This window comes from Cryptomeria japonica, chromosome 11 (assembly GCF_030272615.1).
Source record: "Cryptomeria japonica chromosome 11, Sugi_1.0, whole genome shotgun sequence".
Taxonomy (NCBI): Eukaryota; Viridiplantae; Streptophyta; class Pinopsida; order Cupressales; family Cupressaceae; genus Cryptomeria; species Cryptomeria japonica.
In genome coordinates this window covers 5,165,695-5,193,315 of record NC_081415.1, presented here as the reverse complement: position 1 = coordinate 5,193,315, position 27,621 = coordinate 5,165,695, and the positions used below count along the sequence as shown (strand labels likewise).

The following is a 27,621-nucleotide window of genomic DNA, read 5'->3' as shown; positions in this document are numbered from 1 at the left end:
AATTAAATCATTTTATTTAATTAAATCCCTTTCTCTCTACTTTTAATTAAATTTACATTTAATTAAATAGTTCACCCCAAATTGAATAAATCTAATTTATTCAAATTCCCAAATTGCAACCACAATCGAAATAAATTAATTTTATTTTAATTAAATTCTATTTTCCTCACCCACTTGCAAAATCCTACATCTCCCACTTGCATCCTAAACCCTATTGCTAATATTCTTCTAGAATCCATCTAATCCTAATCAATTAGCCCAAACCCATTCATTAGCCCCTTTCCCTAAATTTGAGGAGGTCACTTCTCAAATTTGGAGTAAAGTCTTCAAAATGCATTAAAGCCTTTATCCATTCAACAAGATAACTTGTTGAATGCCCCCAAATTTGGAAGGACTCTTACAAATTTGTCCCCAAAGTCTTCAAACCATTAATGGTTAAATAACCCTCAGTGGCATGGTTAGAGACTTTTTGCCTAACTTAACCTACATCTAACCCAAGGGTCTCATCAAACATTTATTGCTTTGACCATAGTTATTCCTTTATCCTTTGCAGAAGAGTTTACCCCTTGGGTAAAAGCTTTATCCAATGGATAACTTTAACCTACCCTTAACTCTTACCTCCTAAGGTAACCATGAGGCCTTCTCAAGCATTTAATGCTTCCTACCTCTCCTCTCAACCAACCTCTTGTTGACAATTGTCACCATTTCATTGGTGAAAATTGAAAACATGGATTGACAACTTTCAATCTCGACCCTTGATTAACTCTTTCAATCCTGGCCATCCATTGCCCTATTTTTGCTATAAATAGAGCTCTCCTTCCTCCATTTTTAAGGATCCAAGTTTCATGCATCTAATCTATAGTCATTTTAATCTAGCATTTAACCTCTCTTTGAATAGGAATCATCTTAATAAGCATTTTAAGAGGCATTTCCATTATCATAGAAAATTCATGTTAGACTAGTATATCATGTTAGGATAGTATTACTACTAATCTTGTCATCTTATAATCTAGTTTATTGCATTTATAGAATCATGCATAGATAGGATGCATTTTCATGTTAAAATCAATTAAAAGCATCCCCCGTTCTTGCATTTGTCATCCCTAAACTACTTTGCTTAGTGATCTGAGAGCAAAGGCATGGGTTTGAGGGACCTTGTGAGATAGAGAACCATAGAACCAACCTTGGGAAGTTGAGTCATCCTTCATGACTCCGTAACTTGCACCAAGAAGTCCTGTGGGTGTGTGAGCAAGCCTCTTTGAGCTCCACTTTTCACGTTTTGAGTTTCATTGACCCACTTTTCCCGCATACAGAAACCATATAATTTAAATTATGTATTGTAAATATACAAAACTTATAACATATTTCTAATGGTAAAATTTTCATATCCATGCCAATTCTCCTTTAGTTTTGTGTCCATTTTGGGATTTTTTTAATGTTATTTATATCAACAAACAACACAATATTATGTGAATTTTTGCCCATTCCCCTAACCTTCAACTATATATATTCAAACATATCTTGGTACATTTATCAACACCCCATTCATCTATACACACTTTCTGATATTGAAGTTGGGCTTATTCCTCTTGCCTTCACCCATCCTCGACCATACACTTCCAATACATCAATTCACATCCTATAAACATAGTTTGCACCCTACATGACTACAAATTCATTCTCCACACACACTTTATCATTCCATTATGTTAGGTCACTCTTGTGGGTGTATGGTAGATTTTGCATCCACAAATCCAACTATTGAAAATCCATAATTTAAATTCAAAATTTTGGTTGGTTCAACAATTTAATAGTCACTAAAGTCAATTAATCACACATTTATATAATTTATTGTTATTTCATTGTATTTAAAGCCATTCAATTACAGTTATTTCACATCCTTTCATATCCTCTCACATTAAGGAATTCTCAATCATTATTCAAACATCATTCATATCCAAGGAGCATTATAGGAACACTTAAGTTTGGTGCACTAAAAAGAACAATATTCACTTCAACATTATCATCAAAGACATTGTATTATTGCTTGCTACTTGCCAATCTTTTGTGTGATCACAAAGTTAATATTTTATGGAGGTTTATATAAGAGAACATATAGCCTAACATCTTAACAACCTCCTAAGGCAGTGCTTAATACCACTAGTCTTTATAGCATAACATACACCAATAAACTATATTAACAAAAACAAAAAAGTTCATAAATACATGCTATCTTAAAACTATAAATAAAGCCTCTATGTTTATGTTTAATCTTAAAGTGTTAGGGTCTAGTACATGTCTATAGATTGTTTCTCTACATATAGAATAATGCTACCCACATAATAGAAGACTTATCTATATGTAGAGAAACAATCTATAGGCATATTGTAGACCCAAACACTCTAAGATAAAACGTAGACATAGAGGCTTTACTTATAGTTTCAAAATAACTTATATTTTAAAATTAGAGTTAAATTATTCTTCATCAAACCTAAAACTCAAAATGCTTTATCTATCATATTTACTTTTTTCAAATCAAACTTAACTCTACATTGTCACACCTACCACTATTAATTATGAATCTAAATTAAGTTATACTTTTGTATATGCATTTTATAACATTTGTTTAAATAAAATTTTGGATATATATATATATATATATATATATATATATATATATAATCTTAAATTTTAAAATTAAATATTAAAGAAAATTAGACACTCCAGAAATATATTCTATTTTATAAACTAATTGAAAATGACTTATATTATCAAATAATTGTAATTCAATTAATTAAATACAATTAATAAAAATAATAGCATGTTCTTTAATTTCACAATCTACTAAATTCCAAATTTGTTAAAAATAAATTTTTGATAATAACCTAAGAAACAATCTAAAAATAATAGAACTTTTAAAACAAAATCTATATTTCAATTAAAAGGGACCACTAACCATACATAAATCATACTTAAATGCCAAAAGTATAGTCTCCATTCTACACACTTTTATGGAGGTCATATCTTAATCTTAAGCAAGCTACTTATCAACATACAACATTACTCAAATTCGACGTGTGTTCAATGTGCTTAGGATCCTTCAAATACAAAAATTATATTTGAACCAACAAAATAAGATAAGTGCAAAAGAAGAAAAATACAAAAGTGAAAAAAAGAATATTCTAGCCAATGAAGCATATAAGCTCATAGCTAAAAGCAACACTCTAATCATTTTATGGGTCAAGTTTTTCAGATTCCAAATGGATAAAAGCGGATAAGCTTAGAGAGAATTTAAAATCAAAGCAAAGTAACTTTGTATTATTCATATGTAATACGTTTAAAAATAGATGAAAAATTTAATAATAAGTGAAATGAGGTTTTCATAATTATGTTATGTTGTTTTTGGGTTTGATAGTACAATTTTTTGTATCAATATTTTGAATCATATTATTTGATCTATCATCAAGATGAAGAATGTTAGAAAATGGATCACATGTGATTCAAAATATTGATACAAAGACCGTCACACATTCCTACCCAAAATAACATAACAATTTTAATAATATTGATGAAATTAATAAAAATTTAAAGATTTAATCAATTAATTTTAATTTCATATTTTAAATTTTTATTATATATTTTAATTCAATTATTTTTGTTTTATTTTGTATAAGATAATTAGACTATCTATTTTTAAATTGTTTTCAATTTGATGATATTGATATGTTCTATATAATATTATCCTATCCTATCTCCACCTATCATTTTATTAGAAAATAAATATATTCTCATTCCCATCATTACACCTAAAATTCTCAACTATACGCACTAGATGTAAAATAGTCTTTAATTCTTCTAGACAAATTTGTGTAATTATCCAAATTTTTTTTTACCACAATTTTAGTTTTATTAAAATTAAAAATATTTATTAAAATAAATATCATGCTAGTCAATTGCAGTTGCCCTGAAGGGAAGCCTGACACACGTGGGAAGCGAACTATTTCACCATACTTGAGTTAATGTGTAGTTAATTTTAAACTGACCACAAAAAAACATTGGAGAAAGAGTCAAACGCCCCATGTTTTGTTCCGGTAAAATCCATCATATCAACCAAACGCCAGGACTCCGGCAGGACGTGCTTGCTTTACGATTCCAACAAGGATAGATTTGTTTTCATGAACTAATCATCTGCTTCAATCGACGGTAATATCAGAGCCACAATGCTCGAATTTTAATGGCGATCGAACGATTGAAGTTAAGCAAGTGAAGCTTTAGGCAGAAAAAACACACAAATTATAATGGCCACGACAGAAATGTAGAAAAAAGAACTCGAGACAGCTCAACGAAGTATTTTCTTCTTCAGTGTTAGATTTGCTGATGCGTTGCAGGTGACTGGAAAACAAAAGTTTCAAGATCGATGAAATTAGGGTATCGTTTATGTTCTGGTTAGTTTTCTGGCTCTGGAATCATTGTAAATTATGTCTTCTGGTGCGTATTTATTGAGTTGTTAAAGTCCTGTTTGTATTTCCAGTACTTACCATGCCATTCAGCTTTTCTGGTGTAAAACAGATTAGACTGTAGTTTTATTTTTAGTAGCACATCTTCTCACTGTTTATTCTTTTCGGATACCTCGTATACCCTACATTTAAAGATAGATCGATTAGTGAGTTTTGCGGGCTTAGATTACTACAATTCATAAGTTAATACATCCTCTTAGCATTTATTATCTGGAAACCTCAAATTCCCTAAATTTAAAGATAGATCGATGGGCGAGTTTGTGGAGCTTTAATGACTGTAAATTCTAAGTTTCGGCTTTTTATTTATTTCTTTAGAGTTGTTTTGATCGTTTTCCTATTGCGCTATTGATTCTTCCAACATGGTCTTAAAATAGACAGTGTTTTTGCTTATTCTTTCTTATACCAATCTTTTTTCCAATAGTGGTTGAATCACAAAATGAAAGTATCAATAATTTTTTCTAGTAGTGGTGGAGTCACAAAATGAAATCATCAATCATTTTTTCCAATAGTGGTTGAAGCACAAAATGAAATTAGGAATCAGTTTTCCAATACTGTTTGACACAAAATATCTTTCAGTTTTTTATACTTCCTATCAGAAAAAGAAAACGTGGCGAAGGCTACAAAGTTTGATTTATATCTGTGCCTAAAGGTTAAATCAAATAAAACTGGCTATCGTTTACAGTTGAATGCGAATAAATTTTAAAGATTACCGGCCTTTCATGAGCATCCGAGGAAAACTTCAAGATCGGTGAGAAAATAGATTATTGTTCCTGCTATAATTAGTTTTTGGGTTTTAATGATATAATAGGATTTAATTTTGTGGTTTCTGGTAATGTAGATTAAATTTTCATTCATTTTTTCATCACCATTTAGTATTTACAGTTTATTCCCTAAGGTTCTTTACTCGTTTTTTGTTTTTCTAACCCTAATGTCTCGCTTACTTTAAAAAGAAAAAAAAATCACTGGAAGAATGAGACGGAGGCAACCAATATACCCTAGCTTGCAACTTGTACTTTATCGAAGTGCTTCATTTATTTTTTCCACTGGGTGCAATAGGTTACTAGCGGACTTCAAACTGGATTCTCTCCAAAATTCCTCTACTTATTTGATTGAAGAAGAATGAAGCGATTGTTTATGTTCTTGTGAGCTTTTGTGGATTAGGTCAAACTACTGTAGTTTGTGTAATCATTTTTCCAGTAACCTGTGGTAAGGGTTAATAACTTGAATTTTACTGGCTGTGGATTAAATTCCTGTGGTCATTGTTTCTAAGAAGAAAGATGCAAAATAGAGCTGTGCAAAGTTTAGGTTAAATAAAACTTCATATTGAAAATCCTGAATTAAAATTGCTTATTGTGAGCAGATCAATGTGAAGAAACATTAAAGATTGTGAGATAGAAGGGATGTAATAATCCATTATTAGTTTATTTGCCTTCTAGCGAGTTTTGCTTCAGTAATCATTATAAACTATACGTATAGGTTTTTATTTGCCTAGTATGCCCTTATGTGCAATAAGTTTTGCTGTGCATTCAGAGATTGATTTTAAGAAATTTAAAGCATTCAGAGATTGCTACAGTGAAGTAACCATTAAGGTTTTAGTGAAGTTAGTGGCCTGCAATTATTATTAATTATGTGTACTAGGTTTTCATTTCCTCTCTATTTATACTTATTTTCTCACGACAGATTATTACAGCCAATATACTCATTTTCTTACAACAGATTATTACAGCCAAAGAGATAATGATGAAGTTTCTGAACTTTATTTCCCAATACTGATTGTTACGTCTGAGCAGTTGAATGCGAAGATATTTCCAAAGGTTTAGAAACCTCTGGTGAAATATTTCATTAATTGTTTTGTAGTGAGTTTTGTGGTCTGTAATCATTACAAATTCTAACTATTAGGTTTTTGTTTTTGCCTCTGTACTCATTTCCCAAGATCAAAAGTTAAAAGTTGAACTTAAGATGGAGCAGACTGTAATTTTTTTTAATTTTTTTTTTTTTCTGATACCGATTGTCGAGGCTGAGCAGTTGAAAATTTCTAAGATTATGAGATGACAGTGATGAAAGTAGACATCATTTATGCTCTAGTGAATTTTCCAGTTGGAAATTGTAATGGTTATGAATTTTATGAGTTAGGTTTTCATTTTTGTGCTCTGTACTTCTCGCTTTATTCATTTTCCTGATATCTATAGTCAAGGTCAACCAATTAATAGGTTTTCTTTACTATTTTGTCCAATATTGATTCTTAAGGCTGAGCTGATGAATGTGAAGAAAGAGAACACTTTAGAGAAATGAGCTATTATTCACGTTACAGCAAGTTTTGTGGCTCATAAACATTACAATTATACAGTTTTCATTTTGTCTTTTTCACTCACATTCTCCCAACTTAGATAGTTACAATTGGTCAATATGAAGAATTTCTTAAAAAAGTATTCCTATAGATAATATTGGGTTTTGTGCACCTGTTCAAGGGTATAAAAATTGGAAGAAACAGTGAAAGGTGGAAAGAGAATAGATGCAACTCGGATTTCTGGTCCCCTCCTTTGGTAGGGGCTTTTAAATTAAATTTTGGAGCTTTGAGGGGGAATCCAGGTATGGCTGCTGGCAGACTGATTATTCGTAATGCACAAGGGGGGATGTAGTATGGGGGCTCGTTATTTTTGGGTATTTGCACTAACAATGGGGTGGAATGGAAGCTCTTCTAGCAAGATTGGGAGAGGCAAGGAGAAAAACACAAAGAATATAATAGTGGAGGGCATTCTATGATTGTGAAAAGTGCTTTGTGCAAGGAAATGAGTTTGAGCTAGAAACTGAATAGAATGTAGAAGAGGTGCAATTTGTGAAACAAAAAATTTCATTTCCACTCAAATTGAGCTTTGCAAAAGAATACTGAATTAGGTAGCTGACTATTTGGCTAATGAAGGGATTGAGTAAGCACTGGTTATGGCAATTTATAGTTACAATTCAAAGACTTGGAACAACCTGGCTTCCTTTATATCTTTCAAACCCCCTAGAATCAAACATATGATTGATAGGGGCTTGCTGGGGTTGTTAAGTCAGCATAGAGTGGTATGATAAGGAGTTATGCCACTCACCTAGCAAATATGGGATGGTGGCGTGTCAAGGTGTGATAATATGACTGGGAGGCTTATGGCGCATTAAAGAGCCCTTGCATGTTATTGGCATACAAAGGTTAGGTGTTTTATTGTTTAACATTGAGCAACATGTGTTTGGCTCCTTAGATGGTGGTGGCAGGTGCTTTGGAGGTCTCGTATTGTCTGCAAGTCTTTGTTTGTAGTTTCCAATGGCAGAGCAACAATATTAAGGTCATGGGCAGTCATACACATAGCTATGCATGAAGCTATTCATGGTAGGCGTGTGCAATGAATTTTCTTTGGCAAGGATCCTATGTAGTTAAGGTTGAGTGGGTGGAGTTGATGTTGGCAACAACAATGAAGGAAAACTGAGAGGGGGGGGGGGGGTGAATCAGTTTTCACCAGTTTAACAAATTTAACCTCAAATACAAATCTAATTAATTGCAACAACAACAAAGATAAGAAAATTGATAGCACAACACACAACACCAAGATTTTCATGTGGAAAATCTGGTTAAGGGAAAAACCACGTTGGGAACTTACCCACAATATAATGATACTCTGCAGTAGTATGTGAAAATAATTACAATGGGGAATGGGGAATGCACATGCATTCAGGCTCATTGCCTAGAGCTCACTGCTCAAAATACAATAACCCGGAAGGCTACAACCCTCAGGGAAGTTTCACTACCTTACAAGGAAGTCTCACCGACTTACAAAATAGTCAGACAACAATCCATAATCAAATGAACTGAAAGAATAGCATCTGCAAATAAATGCCTAATGACAGTTCTGGTTAAGCACATTTGTTTGCCTTGCAACACTCCAATCTCTGCTCAATCAGAATGCCGAAGGATGTATTCGCTTGTTCGCACCTTTACCATTCTCTAATAATGCAGACACAACACGGATCACCAATTTTACATGACTATATCACCTATTTATACAATTCATCAACCTTGACTACAAGGTCGGCCAAACCATCAACTCATAATTACAAAATTACATCACACAATACAAAGATCGACCACCGGACCAATATTATGATATACATGACATAACATGGACCTAAACCAAATGCTCAAACATGCAACACCACCGGAAATTACGCCAAGATCAACCGCAACACGCTACACCACCAAATAGGTCTCATATAGCATGAACAACACCATAGGATAAACAAAACACCAAAACCATGCACAACGATCAATGTAGATCATCAAAACAAATAGGACATAATTAGGAAACACCAACAAGCACGTTAGAATCATCTGTAACAGCAGCACCAACATCACTTATCAAATCTTCGTCGATCAACATCTGAAATCACGATAACTTGCGGAGCACCAAATCATGAACCATCTGAAATGAAGATACACATAAACATCCCAAACAATCTCCCAAAATCTTAACTCAAGATTTGATAACACCGGAATATACCGGAGGAAATACCGAACTCGGTAAAGCATTGATTAGAAGAGCCAAACTGTAAACCGGATCATATGATATGATCAATTGAGCTCCTGGATCACTGAAACCAATATAGAAAGATATAATGATACTAGAAATACTCCATATACCGAACCATGATCCCAATAAACCAATCTACAACCACCTGAGCAATAAATCACAGGAATATGTTGACATCAACGACAACAACATATCCTAGCAGCAGCAATGTCCAACAGTTGAGAAATGAAATCTATCTTTTGTGAATGTTTTGAAGCAATGTGGGCTAGGTATTTGGGGGATTGCATGTGCATCACCATAGAGAGAGGCTTGAAATTGGAAGTGACTATACTAAACCACAATTATGTTGTCTCTGTCTACATTATTCAAGGTGTTGGTGTGAAATTTGCTATGTGGTTTGGTTTTTTTCTTTGGCAGGTTTTTGACTATAAGGGCTGTATATTTGAATGCTCCCTTGGTGGAAGTGGTGTTTGGCACAAGACATATTTTGAATGTGTCATGTGAATTATTGGGGCTTTATATTTGTCATTTGTTTTTCTATGGCTGTTCTTGCTTTTGTCTTATATATTGTATGGGTGGGGTGTAGCCTCCTTTGGTTTATGTAACTTTCAGCTAGCTGGCTATGGTTGTTGGTTTTTGTGGGGTGTAAGCAGATTGTAGCCTTTATAGTATTCTGATGTTTGGTCTCTCTAATTTTGTAATAGTTTTATATTCTTAATGGTGGGCGCCCTTGTAGAACCCAGGGTTTTGTGGTTGTTATGAATCTAAATTATAGGCATAAGTTTTAATTATTGTGGTTTTTGTCTATGTAGAATAAGTTTTTGTATACCATGAAGAGTGAAATATAAAGAAACATTCAAACATTGTGGAATGCAGTGATGAAATAAGCCATTTTCTATGTTCTAGTGAACTTTGTGCTTGTAATTATTAAAAATATTTATAAATATTAGGCATCATGTTTCAATTTCAGTGAGGTCTGGCTTTATTGAATATATTTTTCTACTCTTTTTTCCAATGCCATGCAAAAATAATTTGATTTTACTGGTGGGGCATTAGATTAAGAAAGAATTATGATGGAGTTGTACAAAGTTTAAGTGATAATTAAGATTGAGCTTCTTATGGTTGATACCTTTTGCATTTGAATGCAAATAAAGTTTAAAGATTCCAAAACCTTAAAAATGTTATAAACCATTTTTTAAGTTGTCGGGAGTTTTATGGACTTTAACGATTGAAAATTATTGTTAGGTTTTTATTACTGTTAACTCTGATATATGTAACATTGTAATAGTCTCGTGTACTCTTTTTCCTAATATCATTTATAATTGATGTATTTTGCCAAATTGACAAATGAAAATGCTTCATTTGTTATTAATCTTTGAAAACCCACAAGCATATATATAGGGAGAGGTCTGTTCAAGCAATTAAGAAACTGAGCATACCAGCCAGAATGTGAACTGACAGACTTAGAGTGGCGGGACAATAAAATAGATAATAGTTATGCCAACCAAAGATGAAAAAATCGTTAAAAAATTGCCTAAATCGCGATTTATCGCGAGTCAAAAATGAAGACGATTTAATTGTTATTTAAATCGCGGGCGATTTTTTTTTTTCCAAAAAATCGCAACTATCAGATGCAAAAAATCGTTATAAAATCGTGACTAAAATGTAAAAAATCACCATTTCTATCTGTTGCCCGTCATTTTTCCGTTCTTGAACAGAAGTTTCTGCAATTTTATTGGCTTGTAAACTGTTAAAAATCACCGTGGGCCGTGTGGGGAATGAGCGTGAATTTATGGGGATGCAACTGGCATGTTAGGGTTTCAATATATGTTTGATGAGATGAAAATTGTGACCCGCCCATGTGTGCATAATTAGGTTTCACACAATTCAATGCTACCAAAGTGGTCGGGCAGGTGATAACTTCACATTCAGTGCGTTTTGATGTGAGGTGTTAGCTTCTAAGTATGCACAATAAATAAATTAATAATTTACTCTAGGCTTTTACTATTTCAAAAGTAATAATTTGAATTTCAGGTGTTAGGAATAAAATTTAATTAAAATATATTTTGGGAAATGGATAATTATTATAATTTTTATTATTCTAAAATTATATCACGTTTCAGGTATAAATTTAACTATAATATATTTTGGGAAATGGGAAATTATTATATATTTTGTCTATCTATATTATTAGGAGTGTTGTGTTAAAAAATATTTAAGTTGATTCTTAGGGTTAGTTCAGTCAATCTCTTTTCAATGGTCACTCTAGATAGATTAAGTTGTGGGGATGAGGGTCTGTTGCATATTGCCCAGGAGGTTATACAAAAGATTTGCTCAATAAAGATGTAAGCTTTGGTTGCTCCATTAAACTCCCGATCTTCCGATTGAAATTAGAAAAATATTTGTCTTTAATGCAAATTTCCTATGCGATAATATATATATATACACACACATATATATAAACACATTTAAACTCATTGTTACTAGATTAAATCTTGGCAATACTGGTTCAAGATACATGTACACAACAAATGTTATAGCTGGTTGGAATGTAACGTTGCTAATATTTTAAGAAATTATATATTTTCAAATGTTCGATAATTTTGCCGATTTATTGCCGATTTTTTGAAAATTTTTGGCCAAAAGTTTTATTGCCGATTAAGATTTTTACATCTTTGAGGCCAACATTCCCTCCTTATTACACTGTCTCTTCAAAAGATCTAATGAAACCTCAGAAAAGAAGACCTTGCCAAGGGACCCCTCTTAAGGCTTATATCACAAAACTTGCTGATTACATAAAATATATACATATTTTTGAGATAATCTTTCCTTGAAGAACCAAATCTTGAATAAAGTGGAACGTTGCCTCATAAACCTTGCAAAGGTGTAGCTCTGAGCTGAATTCTTGAGTTCTTCTTTTCTCAAACTCCGGAATCACAGACATCGAATTATTGGACAACCATCCATATTGAGCTCTACACACGTAGGGCTACACCAAATAGTCTCTTGACCTTCATAAGGGTATAATTCTTGATCAAGTCTCGTGAACTCTCTGGGCAACAATCTATATTGAGTTCAACACCAAACCCCGTACCTGTCTCCAAAAAATAAACTTCACACTACATGTATTCTTCAAATCTGTCAGCAACTACTAGAAAATCAAAGCAAGAAATTAAAGCAAAAGTGCTTCTCATGCAAAGCACCATCTCAAAGCGAGAAACTAGGTTGAGGTGATGGAAATCCTCCATCCTCCAGTGCCATTAGCCTCCAAAAGTGAAGGCTTATAGTACTAATGCATTATTAGGAGTACAAAAAGAAGAATCATCAATAAAAGCTTCATCATTTGGTGAATCCTCATCCTCAATGCAAGCAAAGTTACCTTCATCTAATTGACCTTTGAGATTCCCTCTAAGAAGATCACTGGCTCTAATTGTACAAAATTTTATTGCGTGACCCTTTTTCTTACAGTAAAACCATGCATTTTCTCTTTTACTTCTACTTGACCTTTTATTGTTGCCTCATGAATATAGTGCTTTTGCCTATTGAGAATCATCTCCTGTACCTTCTTTTGTCCTCTTTTTTTGTGCTAGAAGGTCTGAAATCATAGCTTCTAAAGTTTGGGAAGTTATTTAGTTTGAAGGGAGGTTGTTTAACAAGATAGCTTTAACATTGTCATCATCTACTAGAGCCTTAACTTCTGTTGGCTGCCTAATGGGAGACATCAAATTACTTATATGATTTGACGTTGTGATTCCATCTTCTATTTTGAACCTAAACAATTGAAGTTTTAGGGAGAACTTTGCATTGACTGCTTTTGCTCCAAACAATTTATTGAAATTATCCCAAATTTCTGTTGATGATTTATCTGAATCTATATGATGTAGTTTACAGTAAAAAAGGGCAAGACCAATAATAGCCTTGGCTTTATCATCTCTACTATTCCAATCCATAACTTAGTTGCATCTGTAGGTGCTTTTTCTTTTCCACTTATTATTTTTCATAAATTTTGATTCATTAGTTGCATTTGTATTTTCATTTTCCAGGTATGGAAACTCAATCCAAAATATTTGTCCAATGGAATATCCATTTTAGAAAATACAAACTAATATCGACCTTATCACTCCAAACAATCACATGTAACCACTATCACACCTACTTCAAATCAGTTTAGAAAGGGCAAAAGAATTGTAAAATCACTCACCTGAATATCTTCAAAAGAACATCGATTAAAGAACTTCATTGCCTTCACAAACACCTTTTCTTCCTCCAAATTTCAAGGCACAGTCAAAAAGATCTTATGTCTCCTTGTCTCGTGGCATTCCCATGAATCTTTTTTTTCATACACTGCACCCAGTGGACATCTTTCTTCATGCCATCTTCGCTTCTTTATGTTCAACTAGCAGATTAATCACTCTTCCTTTCATTGCAAATGCAACTTCGATAGATACTAATGCCTCCTATGTTGATTGCAATACCAGCCAACAGATATGAATACCTCTTCAAACATTTCAGTCCTTAATTGCCACAATCAAATCTAAACTCTTATTTCTGTATTAAAAAATCCTTATGCCAAAATAGAAAGCAAGGCAGTCATCTGAGACATTAAAAAAGAGCTATAATAAACCCTTTGAAACTTAAAACGGATAGAATACGGAGCATCAAAGACCAACAAATACAGACAAATCAAGCTTCGTATTAAATGTATTACTTGTTCATCTTCTGTTCATCTTCAAGTCATTCTTTGTAGTTTTCCAATGCATATTTCTACATTTCTATTAAACTTCAGATGCCTATTTTCATATCATGTCAAGATCCCATGAGAATGCTTTCCCTTAGCAGAGCTAGTGAACACCATTCCTGTACACACACTTTGTGTTCAGCGCAGGTACTAAACAAATAGCGGAATGCCTCCAGTCTTAACACGCTGCCCCTTCCAATGGCATGAATCCACACCAGGTGCCTTCATGAAGTTCAATGCCTTCATTGAATTTCTGTGCTTGATAGAACAGTGGCTGACATGAAATAAGATGGGTTCCAAAATAAACGTGACTATTTTCTTTTCAAATCACACCTTAGTGTTATTGCTGCTCATTAATCTGCACCTTTTTCATGCCTACAAAAATTTGTCCTCATATTCTCATGTGAATCACGGGCTCGGAATATTATTATGCTCTTATACCAAATGACAAAAGAAAATGCTTTATTTATTATTGATCTTTGAAAACCTACAAGCATGCATATAGGGAGACATTGGTTCAAACAGTTATGAAACTGAACATACCAGCTAGAATGTGAACTGATGGACATAGAGTGGCAGGACAATGGAATAGGTGACAATTATGACAACAACAATAACACTATCTATTGTAATATAAATGGATTATAGTATTACATACCACATAGTTATAGATGAAGATCATTAAATGCTTTATTCTAAGGCAGTGCTTAACAATCCAATTTCTGACCAAGGAGGATCATGTACCAAATCAGACTACCTTCCCAGATGATGATAAACCTATGCAAATTAACAGATGGCTGCCATGCAAAACATAATGATCTACAACCTTTGACAACTAAATTGTAACAACTACACACAAGCCTGCAATTACATAGTTAGGCACAAACAAACTAAGTAAACATGATAAATCAGTTATTACAAACTATAATCATTTTTGTTTCACAGGTAAACAAGAGTGCCAACTCCCAAAGTGGATTGCCAAACTCCCTCAGTAGAAACTTAAATTCCCAAGTAATGGAAGCAAGAACTCTGACCTCTAGAAGCTGAAACGAACTGACAATTCTTTCTAGTTTTATTCCCACGTTCAAATTGTTTGCATTTGCCTCATTACCAGTTATTCATTTGCTAGGGCAACTGAATTGTTAGCAAGGACTAACTTGTCAATATGAGCCAAAAATCTATTTTTCAAGATTGTGTACAAAATTCATCTTCATCCCCAGGATGCTCTGGATCAGTCCGAGTCTTCAACCATCTTGTGCAGACTTTTTGAATGTGTAGAGCTGACAGAAATGACTCTCCTACACTAAAATGTGGTTAAATTGAATTGGATTAAAAACTTGCCTTTTCTTTGACCTCATGGATGTTACTTAAATCCTTTAATTCATTCATTCAATCGTCTCCTTGACCTAATAAGATTAAACTGATATTTCCATCATAAGGCTCTTCTTCATGGATGTTATTAAAATCTTTACTTCATTCATTCAATCGTCTCCTTGACCTAATAATATTAAACTGATATTTCCGTCATAAGGCTCTTCTATTGTGAAAATACATGATTGTTGGGAATGAGCACACTCATCTATTAATATCCAAACTCATCTTTTAATAAGTTTGTTCTGCTGGGTTATTATAGGGCACACTTATACATAGGTTTCTGGAACAAACAACAGCACCAGTTGGCTTTCATTTTTCTATGTATGCTCCAATGAATGCAATTTCCTTTTAAAAATCATTCTTCCTTACACAGGTGCACCCCTCATAATGGCAATCAATTCTTTAAAAAATGAACCTCATTCTGCCCTATAAGGTGCACACTTCATAATGTAAATTAGTCCTCAGAAAAATTAGATTCTGTCTTTTTATATAGGCATGTACTTCATAGTGGAAAGTTTTTCTTTGAAAAGTCACCCTTTCTGCCTTATACAGCGCATTCATAGACTTTTGGAAACTTGTTTTATCCTGTATAGGTGCATGCCTCATAAGGCATTTACAGAATTCAAAACTCATATTATTTATACATTCAGAGGTGCATGCCTATGTATGCAAATCCACCTTTAAAATCTCTAAAATTGTCAACCTTTTTACAGGTGTAGACACAAATTTCTGTTTTTGAATAGTTCCTTCAATCAGGTGCGTGCTTGATAACGGCGATGATTAACTTGTTTGAAAAACTCACCCTTCTTAAATGTAGGATGCACCTTAATAAGTGTCTGAGGACTATTTTATCATCCTTTGTGGTTACCATTTTTAGGTGTGTACCTAGAATAAATGTTTCGTGCTATTGTCACAAGGAAAACTTTTCCCACTCACAAGTGCACATCTCGCAATGCAAATGCAGACTTACTTCCTTTATCCAGTTTGCCTTTATCAGGTGTGCACTTGATATAGGTTTTGCAACCTGGATCTTCAAAGAATCAAGATTTGTAAGGCACATACCTGTTGATGTGTCTTTTGTACATGACCAAACACAGAATAAAATACCTAAAGGTACCTTATCCTCTCTTGAACAAAGTTTCCCGACTGCCGAAGATCTCGCCGAAGGATCAGTCGGAGTAACTCCAAGGTTCTGATATGTAGGTTCTCTACGTGTGGATAAGCTCTTTGTGGTATGATGTGATTTTGCTGGAATCACAAGGGGACTTACATTTGACTGCCTGAGCATCTGATTTATTGGAACTCAAGTCCTATCTACTGGTTGGAAGATAAAGAAATAGCAAAAGGTACAGAGTTTAGAGAGTCTACTCTAAGACCTAGAATGCAAGAAGATAGATGAACGACTAGGTGGAAACCTATTGGGCTGGGTCTCACCATTAGGCTTGAACAATCCGACACCAACTCAGTGCGATCTTCTGAGGGATCCTTCAAATATATTCAAATCAGATACCATCAGATACTGATCATCATTCAAGTTAATGCATGAACAATAGACGTGTAACGACTTGAGATTAAGCTCATTCTATGCTAGTTGACCACGCAAGGCGCACTTGCAATCAACAAGAGGCTAGTGGTTTGGACTAGGGGGATTCCATGCGAGTGCATTCAATAAATTCTTTCATTTAATCTAATCATTTATCGTCTACAATGAAGATTCAACAAAAGACCATGCGTATTGCAAAGAAACGACACATTTCACCATATCTTCAATGAAAAGGGGGTTCATTTACAATCAAGGCAACAATTTCTTGCCTTCTCTTCCTAATCTTACTCTAATTGCTATTCTATTTGCTATTCTACTACCTATTCTCTATTAATTAATCTCTGATTATTATCTATTAACCCACTATTAACTATTAACCTTTACAAATGAGGAGCCAGGGCTTTATATAGAGAATCCTTTACAAACATACGACTCTGATTGACTTAGAACCAATGGCTAGGATTACAAGATAGAAACCCTAATTAGGGTTTGTTACAGCAAAATTCCTTAGCCAATTAGAAAATTACATTTCAGGAGTGAGGACCAATAAGAAGTAGGGGTAGGTACATCGAAGTTTGTGCCGCCTCCGGTAAATTAGGTACATTGAATCTGGTCATGCTGAGGTGGACCAATCCGACTGGAAGAATGATGACTGGATGCCACCTTGTCTAGTGCTTGTGACTTGGTTGATCCTCTTCAGTCTTTTGACATGATGAATGATGTACTTCCTTTGTTTGACCAGGCTTCCTTATTGTCAAGTCTTTCTTCTCCGGTAGCACACCTCCGCCTGGAAGTGCTGGCAAAGCCCTTTCTTTGTCATCTTGTGAAAGAATGAAGTCTTGAGGCTAACTCGAACTCCTTGAACACCCCTAGTCTTCCAATGCTTCAAAGCACCTTGAGTCTTCCCTTTTGCCTGTAGAACGTCCTTGATGACGATGGACTGGAAGAGGTCGTCCTTGCCCTGGCTTGGTCTTCTTCTATATGCAAAATAAACCAAAAGATTATTAAGGATACATAATAAATTCATTTAACATAGCAATTTCTACCTTAAATCATCAATAAGAGTTATCAAAATGAAGTTCTCTTGAAATCCTTCCCAGGGACAGGCCCCATAAAATTTTGCCCTGGACCTTGGCCAAGGATAGGACCTATTTGGGATTTTCGCCCTGGACCCTCTGGAAGGGTCAGGAGCGAAATTCTTGTTTAAGCTCAAATTCCATCATTTTATTGGTTCAAAATGCCTCCAAGACAAGCATATGCTATCTTTCTCTTGTCCAAAGCTTAGGAATCCATGTCTTGACCTTCATCATGAGCAAGTTAGGTAAAATTGAGAATTTCGCCCTCGACCCTTAGGAAGGGTCAAGAGCGAATTTCTTCCCTTTGCTCAAAATACTCACTTCTTTAAGCCCAATCCACCTTGATCACGGTCTTGGCCTAGCACAAATTTGAAAGAAAAAGGACATTTTTGTGAATTTCGCCCTGGACCCTCTGGAAGGGTCAAGAGAGAAATTCTAGTTTTAGGCTTGATCTTAAACTTCCTTTACCTCAAATCATCTTGCAAGGCAAGAATACCTCACTCCACCTTCAACCATGCCACAAGAATCAATGTTTTGGCTTCACCCAAGGAGAAAATGGTGGATTTGAAGAATTTCGCTCTGGACCCTTTGGAAGGGTCAGGAGTGAAAGTCATGTTTTGCTTGTTTTGTCTCACTCAACTCCATTCCTCTCACTTTGCCTCTCACCTCTGGATCTATCTCTCAATTGGCTTGACAACATTTACTTGGCCTCAAAAATGGCTAAAAGGAGAATTTCGCTAAAAAACATGGCTAGGGACAAGACCTATAAGGGATTTCGCCCTGGACCCTTTGGAAGGGTCAGGAGCGAAATCCTTGTCCAAGCTTAGAATCTTCATTTTTGGAGGCAACAATCCATTCAAGGGCAATCCTAGGGGCATCCCCCAACTTCTCCCACCTTGGTCTAGGCTTAGCTTGGCATAGAAATGAAAGGAAAAGGGTGTTTTAAGGAATTTCGCTCTGGACCCTTTGGAAGGGTCAGGAGCGAATTTCTTATTTTGAGCTTATTCCTTCATTCCTCTGACTTCAATTCATCTTCGAAGGCAAGGTCATGCCACTTCACACCCATCCAAGCCATAAAAACCAAAGACTTGACTTGCTTTGAATGGAAAGTAGGTGATTTTAAGAATTTCGCTCTGGACCCTTTGGAAGGGTCAGGAGTGAAATTCATGTTTTTGCTCAATTCCTTCAAGTTTGAAGATCACCAACAAGTCAAAGTCATGCCTAAAGACATCTCCCATCTTAATTTACCCTAGCCCATACTTGACTTAGCATAAAATTGAGAGAAAAGAGTGGTTTTGTGAAATTTCACCCTGAACCCTTTGGAAGGGTCAGGAGCGAATTCCCCCCTCTAGGACAAAATCTCCACCTTTTATTGCTTTCAATCATTCCCCAAGGCAAGAACATGTCCATCTTTCTTCCAACATGCCTTGGACACTATGAACTTGGCCAAACAAGGAAGAAAATGAGGTCCATGGAGATTTTTGCTTTGGACCCTTAGGAAGGGTCAGGAGCAAAAATCATGTTCTAGGCTTGATTCTTCATTTCTCCAACTCCAAACCACCTCAAAAGGCAAAGACATGTTATCTCACTTCCATCCACGCCATAAAGACCAAGGACTTGACCTCCTCTAAGGGAAAAATAGGTGTTTGCAAGAATTTTGCCCTGGACCCTTTGGAAGGGTCAGGAGCGAAATTCTTGATCTTGGACAAAATCTTCACATTTTGATGCTTCCATTCACTTCCTAAGGCAAGAACATGTCAAAACCTTCTCAATATGCCTTAGAAACTAAGATCTTGGTCTAGTCAAGGAAGAAGTGGGTGTCTTCTAAGAATTTCGCTTTGGACCCTTTGGAAGGGTTAGGAGCGAAATTCAAGTTTTGGGTTGATTTCACACCTCTTTCCTCCTCAACTCACTTCAAACTTGATTTAACCAATTTCTTCTTACCACAATCAAGTCCACTTACCACCAAATTAGCTTGAAATGCCTTAGGCAAAATAGGGGGTCAAATGAGGATTTCGCTTTGGACCCTTTGGAAGGGTCAGGAACGAATTTCCTCCTCTAGGCTAATTTCCATCATTTTGTCGCTTCAAACCTTCTTCCTAAGGCAAATATGCATCCAAGTCCTCCATACCATGCAATAGAGGTTTCAAACTTGGTCAAGACAAGGAGCAAAGCAGAGGAAATATGAATTTCGCCCTGGACCCTTTGGAAGGGTCAAGAGCGAAATTCATCCTTAAGCTCATTTCATACCTCAAACCTCCTTTCCTTCCCTTGGATATAACTTTTCAAGACTTCTCCTATCATCTCCAGGCCAACTTGCCTCTTACTTAGCCCAAAAATCTTCATTTTCAACGCCTAAGGCTAAAATTGAGGGTCAAATGGAGGAATTCGCTCTGGACCCTTTGGAAGGGTCAGGAGTGAATTTCCTATTCTAAGCTCAAATCCCTTCTCAAACTATCTTGACTTTGCCCTAGACTTGATCCTAAATCAATTTCCTTCCATGTCCTTCGCCAACATTCTCAACCATACACTGACCTAGATCAATTTTAGGTTCCTTATGAAATTTCAACCTGGACCCTCTGGAAGGGTCAAGAGCGAAATTTGAGTTTTGCTCAAACTTCTTGACCTATTCCGCTCATCTCACCCAGTCTGGCCTCCTTTGATCTTCTTCTCATCAAATCATGCCTAGGATCTCATTTTTCACCAATTGGATCAATCTTAACCCTGAGAGATGACATTGACTCACTGACTCAAACAAGACACAACCAAGCCAAAGGAAGACCTTGAATGAAACCCTAACTTGGAGCATCCACTGACTCACCCTAGCTCAAGTAGAGCCTGCTATCTAGCAATCCCCCCTAACAGCACTCATCATGCAAAGGTTAACAGACAAAACTCAAAAGACCCAGAAAACAAACCCTAGAAAGCAAAAAGTAGGTGTCCCCATTTGCAATAGGGCGATGTGTGAATACATCACAACAATACCTCCACGTGAATTTGCCAAATTTGAAACTTGTTGCCTTCTTCAATTTATGTTGAGTTCATTGTTATTCGAATGACAATCTTATTTTATTCCTTGACAAATCACGTTACTATCCTCATGGAAGAAATAAGACAAAAACAACATAGACAAGCATGACAAAGTCTGAAACATGGCTCTTGGCTTGATCAGACAATGAAGATTTATCGTAAAACTGGACATTCTAGACTCTACAATTTTTTTTGTACATGTACAACAAAGAATAGACTGCTGAAAGATGATACTTTCTAGGACAAAGTAGAACCAACTAAGATCTAGGCTTGTGTAAAAATCAAGTGACTTTGAAAATGCGTTTGAGTTGAAGGAGCTGGGTGGCAAATTTGGCTTGAAAAATACATTAAGGAACTGTTTTTTTGCACTGGAACATTCACTGAAGCATAATTGTTTGAGTTTCAACCCTCTTAACTTGGGCTGATTCACAAGACCTCATGCTAGGACCCTAAACCTGAGAACCATACTAAACTACATTGAGAGAGATATGGTTCTGTCAAGAAGATCTAGACATTTGATTTCAAGGGAAATTATTTGATGCTAAATTAGAGCAAAAGAATCCCATTTCAGTTTATTTCATGGCCTAGTCTATACTTGTTGTGAGCAAAGGTCATTAGGGTATTAGAGTCAAAGAAGTTCACTTCAAAGTACAGGGTCTTTCATGGCACAGTCTATAGTTGTTGCGAGTAAAGGTCAATATTTCTTTTTGAAGTGTTTGACGGGGATGTGTCCTTGAGGGCCTGACTGATGTCCTTGACATTACAGTTGACTTGAGGACTTGGAGAGGATTTCCTCTATTATCAAGACTGGTTGTCATGTTCCATGTGGTGCATACAAATAAAAAAGGTAATTTTTAAAGGAAATAATGTTAAATAACCCTAAAGAGCAAAAGAGGGAGGATTGTCATTAGAATAGAAGACCTTTTAACTTCTATGACACCAAGAACCTATGGGACAGCAGACTCTACTGTTTTGGTCTGCCATTTAGTTTAATAACGAGCTCTCCCTCTCCCTCCCATTTAGTTCAACAGATTGGAAATTTTTTTCCTTACTCTTTTTCCTTTTTCCTTTTAAATTGATGATATATTAAGAAAATAAGACAAGTTACAATAGAAATGTGTCGAACAGACCACATCAACCATCAAACCAGGCACAGAAGCTGCCAAAAGATCTTGAAAAGGAACAAAATATAAATGATTGGCAGAGTGTATGATTCTGAGCTATACAGAAGTACAGATAAGTAAAGCATGTTATGTCTTAGTCAAAAACAAAAACTATAATAGACTAGTTTCCACATAAATATTTTCAGCAACATTTCTGGTTGCTACTTTCCCTGTAGGAGGACATGCAAAGGTACCAACAGGAGGAGAAACTGCCAATCTGCTGTCATCTTTGTTATAGTTCTGATTCTGGATCTCCATGTCTGCAGGGATCTCCAGATTAATTGTCTGGTCATTGTCATCTTCAAAGAGCCATTCATATTTGTGAATTTTTATATACTTATTTTGAAATTTAGAGAATTTTTCATCTGGTTTCCTCACATCATGAGGCCAAAATTCAGCAAACTTGATCTCAGATTTGTGAATAATAGCCAAGACTTCATCAAGCAGCTTCATGAACCTTTCCTTTGGAATCTCCATTGTCATTGTAAATTGTGAAAGAATTTCACTATGAGTCTTCAGGAAAACTCTGTAAGATGCCTCCTTTTGCCCTGCAAAACATTATAGTTTTTTCCCCATCCATAAAAGTCACAGAATATCAATAGAAAATGACAACAACAACAAAAAAAGGGTCTTTCATTCAATCCATTTGCAAAGCTAAGTTAAATCCCATGTCAAGAGAAGTTATCTCAAAGATCCCATCCCAAAATGTTCCCCAGAAACAAAGACCATATACCTTTGGCATAACTACATTCGAGAAACATACTGACATGTTTTAAGAACATTACAAATATTGCATGTAGTCATAAACAAGCCTAATTTGAGCAGAGTAGAACCGACAACAATCATACCTTTGGCATAATTACATTCGAGAAACATACTGACATGTTTTAAGAACATTACAAATATTGCATGTAGTCATAAACAAGCCTAATTTGAGCAGAGGAGAACCGACAACAATCATTTTGATAAGGAGTAACTATTTGAATTACGATATTTAGGCTCAATATATTGCATCAACAAGTTTTAATATTTTTTGCCCATTGCTTGTAATCAAGATTTAAGCCCCAATTGGTTTTGACATGGGTGAGTACCTCTTGGGGAGTAGTTAACAACCTGTGTAGCTTGGTAGCATTAATGGTATAGAATGAAGAACCATCTGCCTGTTGAAGGTTCTCAATAATCTAGGAGTTAAATTTCAAAGTCACAGGATAATTCACTTCAAACAAAGCTTTGTTCAGTACAGAAAATGTTTTTCTTTGGGTATTAGGCAGAAAATATTGATTTTTATACTGTTCCATATTAATATGCCTCTTATAAAAAATTGTCCCAAACTCAGAAATACTATTATTGAAGAGGCATTCTTTCCTTTACTTCTTTGTATTATCATTATCTTCGATTAATATATTTGCCTCAATTGGGTAATGGTCAGACATAGTGCAGGGTAAAGCTTGCACACGGTTACAGTTTGCTATGCTGTCAAAACAAAAAGTGTTTTTCTACACATTAAATTTGTCTAATTTGGAGTATATTCTCTTACCAGTTTTGTGACTAATGCACCAATTGTATCAGATGCTCTTGCTATATTAGATTTGTTATTTTCAAGGGGGTCAAATTATTTAAAGATTCTTTTGCTTTTGGCCCAGAAGTATTGTTCATTTCCTTTTCAATTCAAAAGGATGCCACCTAATTCGTCTTCTTTTTGCTCAACCATGTTAAAATTCCCACCAACAATCCAGGGGACATTTGCTAGTGAGGAAGGCAGCCATTTCCATCAATCCTTTTTCTATAATCAATAGCAGCATATGGTAAGCAGATGCCCAATTTTTGTCTGTCTTTTTCATTTTTTCAATGAAAACCCACACCCTTCTATTGCAAGGTCAGCAACCAAAAATTTTAACGAAGGGAGACTACTTAATCCCTATAAGAATGGGAGTACCTCCTCTCCTTTCACATGCTTGGAATGTAATGTCCCCTAATTATACTCTGCCAATTAACCAACAATATCTATGTTACTACCTTAATTAGGCATAATTAACCGCATCTTATAAGAGAACTTATTAAAATAATCATCCTCTAATTTCCTACTGTTCCGTCCCTATTCCCAGAAGAGGGTTTGGCTGTCTAGGGCGCTTGAAACCAACTCTCAAGTTAGCCCAGATTACTGAACTCAGTCCATTCACCCTAGGGGCATGCAGCCCAGATTTCAGGAGGAGTCTCTTACCCTTGGGGCATCCTATCGGATGGAATTACTCCGCCCCTCCCTAGCAGCCCCCATCTCCCTTGGGGATGTGGAGAAATACGGAATTAGTTTGAAGATTAGATTAGTTTTAAGAATTTCTATTACAAGACTCAGTGGACTGATTTTTTTAGTCTTATCTCAGAATGTTATAGTTAATTATTGTAGTCACATTTCAGGTATTTAAATCCATTGTATTTATTAGATTGGTGAATCTTTAATTCTGTTTATTTGCTGTGCAGAACAGATCTCTAATTTATTTACATACATATATATTTGCTCAGATTTCCATTGTTCTTCCCAATATTCTTATATATATACATATATATATTATTATTATCATTATTATTGCTTTGTTTACATTGTTAATATTATTTATAAGAAAATCTTCACAAATAATAGAATCGTATTTAATGAAAGTACTGAGTTAAGTTGCTGTTGAATACAGTCTGCAATTGAGGAAGGTATACTCACCAATAAGGTTGCTCCAGCCTGTCACCGTTTGTGCCCAGTCCTACGATCCTCTTCCCTTATTTTCTTCCTATCCTTTGGTTGGAAATTTGCCCATCTTAATATACCCGTTAGTGTTTGAAAAGCCACACCTTCCTTTTTGAATATGGGTGTGACTTCTTTTAGGAAAGAACGCATCTTAAAAATAGATACTAATGTGCCGTTTCGTTTAATATTTCTTTCTCTTTTTATTTTTCTATGTTATTTCTTAATATAAGGTTTATATATGTTGAATGATAATATTTTAATAACATTTCTTAGTTCAATGTAGATATGGTAATATTATTATGGTAATATTATTAATATTGTTAGTTCACATACATTAATGTTAATATTAAGATTAATAAATATTAATATTAGTATTGATATGAATACCAAATGTTATAATCATTTCATAAATAATAATAGTAATAATTCATTTATAATTTATTGAATCATTAATACATATATTAAGTGCAAGGGGAAAGAAATGGTAATAATGGTATTATTAATGTAGGGATATTACATGGAAGCATAGAAAGCCAAATCCTTCCACACAGAGTTCAACACAGTATCAGGTTGAAATCCAGTTGGTTCTATTTCTTACAGCAACAAGAAGTCCAAGTTAGTATTCTTATTGCAGAAAGACCTAATAGTGTATTTTCTATCTGGGGACTCAAGTCCCCAGATATTCCAACTTCTGCATTTGATTATTATTTTGGAATTGGAGGAGAGTTAGGAAGCCTTTGATTTTTATACAGTGTGTCAAAGCACTTAGGGTTTCTTTCTTCGTTACTTTTTTTCCCATCTTTTTGTTTTGAATCACCTCTACTTATTTGCTTTCCTTTTTTCTCCTCCACATCGTCTTACTATTTTCTAAAGAAGTTTTTGCTCTTGCGGAACCTTGTGGAAAAGAGGATTAAGACAGTTCAATATAACATTTTGTTTCATTGCTTGTCCATCCATGTCATTTTGGGTAGTATCACTTGAGTCATATGACTCTAGGTTGTTTAAACTATGGGGGAGATGGGGATCTTAGAAGATTGCACAGCTTTTTCAGCTAAGATTCTCTCTTTTAGCTTGTGTAAAACTAACTCTTGTGCATTTTTTTTGGTATAGATGGTGGGAGTAGAACATTATTAATAAACTCCTCCTTTTCAATATGTTTTTGTCTATCAAGATTGTTATTAAATTCTACTTCCATGTGAATACTTTTATTTTTGTTTAAATATTCTTCTTCAGAGTTCTCTTGTTTAAACTTTTCAGAGTCACCATTTTGGCATTTTCTCCGAGTGTATATTAGTGGCTGCAGCATCTTATCAGTAATTTTTTCAGTGTTAATTTCTTTGAAGGAGGGCTCATTCTGCCTTATATTTGTATTATTGAAAACTTTGGACAATTCTTTTTTTTTTCATTCTTGAATAGAAAGCATGCATTGAAATCCCCCAACATTTTAATTTCACATTAATAAGGGGTAGTCGTCAATTGAAATTTGATGCAGTTTGGAATTTAAACACCTGGTTTTGGAGATAGGAGTCCTCTAGCATTCATATGGGTTAGTGTGGCCCTAGTTTGTTGAGAAGCACACAGGAAACACTGAGTGGGGGAGGGAGGGGGTGAATTAGTGTTTCAAAATTTTTACACAAATTTTCAGAATGACACCAAAAGATACACAGAAAGATCAATAACACAGGATTTCTCGTGGAAAACTCTTTCGGGTAAAAAAACACAGCATTAAAAAGCTTTCATTAACATAAATGGGCACTAACCCTGATTACAAAAGAAACACCAATTGCTAGAAAGCACCAACTCTCAATAGAGCACCAACTCCAAACAGCTATGGCACCAACCACAGTTTGAGCACCAACTCAGAAAAATACACAAACTCAAAGTACTTCTTAGAACTTCATTCCCAATTCAAAATAATAGAACACCTCTGTACGTTCCAGCTGAAGATGTATCAATGAATGTATGCTCGCAGCAGGCCAAAACAGTAAAACCTCTTTCTCCTATTTTCCCTTAAAATTCACTATCTTAACACATACAACCCAGCCTTGTCTGATCAAAGTCGCACTAAGCAGAAAATCAGTACCAGAAATTAGAACACAAAGGATTCTACACCCAGCAACCAGCAAATAAATGTTCACAGCAGCCTTCGAATGTTCATTGATTGTAGCAACCTCAGGTATGTAAGAAAATAATCACAGACTTTTATCATATCACCTGCACACCTATGAAAAAATGCAGCTTCACCACTAAAATAGAACAACATATCAACCAAACAAAAATATCTTTTGCACCTGAAAACTCGGGGATCAATTCTATCCCGACTTTTTCACATAGCATACCATCTTGTTCTTCTTCATATGTTTTTTCACACAACAGAACTCTTCCTTTAAAAAAAAACGTTACACCATGCTTTAAAATTAACAGCAGCACTCCAAAAATACCCTTAGCCGTCTTCTTTCAAAAAAAACGGCAGCTATATAAAATGAGCTTCCCCAGCCCACTCAAAACATACGATACTAGTAATTAATAACCGTTTAAAAAAAAAAAATCGATTCAGAAACCTCTGTAATGATTCCCCAATTACACCCGACAGAGCAAAAATAAATGAAGGTTTAATTTTCAGCACCACCAACGCATGTTCTATTCTGACAGCATCATATCAAAACTGAAAAAAAAAAGTATTTTAAATAAAACTGTTTAAAAACGTGCCCATCGTGGAGAAAGAATACTCAGCATCTTCAATATATTTCAAACAGCGCAACACCTTTATTTATGAGGACCATGAACTGAAAATAGCTGCCTTGTTAGAAAACAACACCAAACTTAGTAAAGCGTTACATATTGCTCAAATAATATCCATGTCCACGAACCAATCAAAATCTGA

General features: G+C 34.9%; 1 protein-coding gene across 2 annotated transcripts in view; it reads left to right on the top strand.

The window, feature by feature from the left end:
* The first annotated feature begins 4,082 nt into the window (after positions 1–4,082).
* The window catches only part of LOC131075206 (uncharacterized), a 41,874-nt gene continuing 18,335 nt past the window's right edge, over positions 4,083–27,621 (top strand). Inside the window, exons 1-2 of one of the 2 annotated variants that reach the window (XM_058012033.2) lie at positions 4,083–4,445; positions 5,200–5,265. The gene's annotated coding sequence lies outside the window, so the exon portion shown is untranslated. The remainder of the gene's footprint in view (positions 4,446–5,199; positions 5,266–27,621) is intronic. The other variant, XM_058012032.2, reaches the window with a different exon arrangement.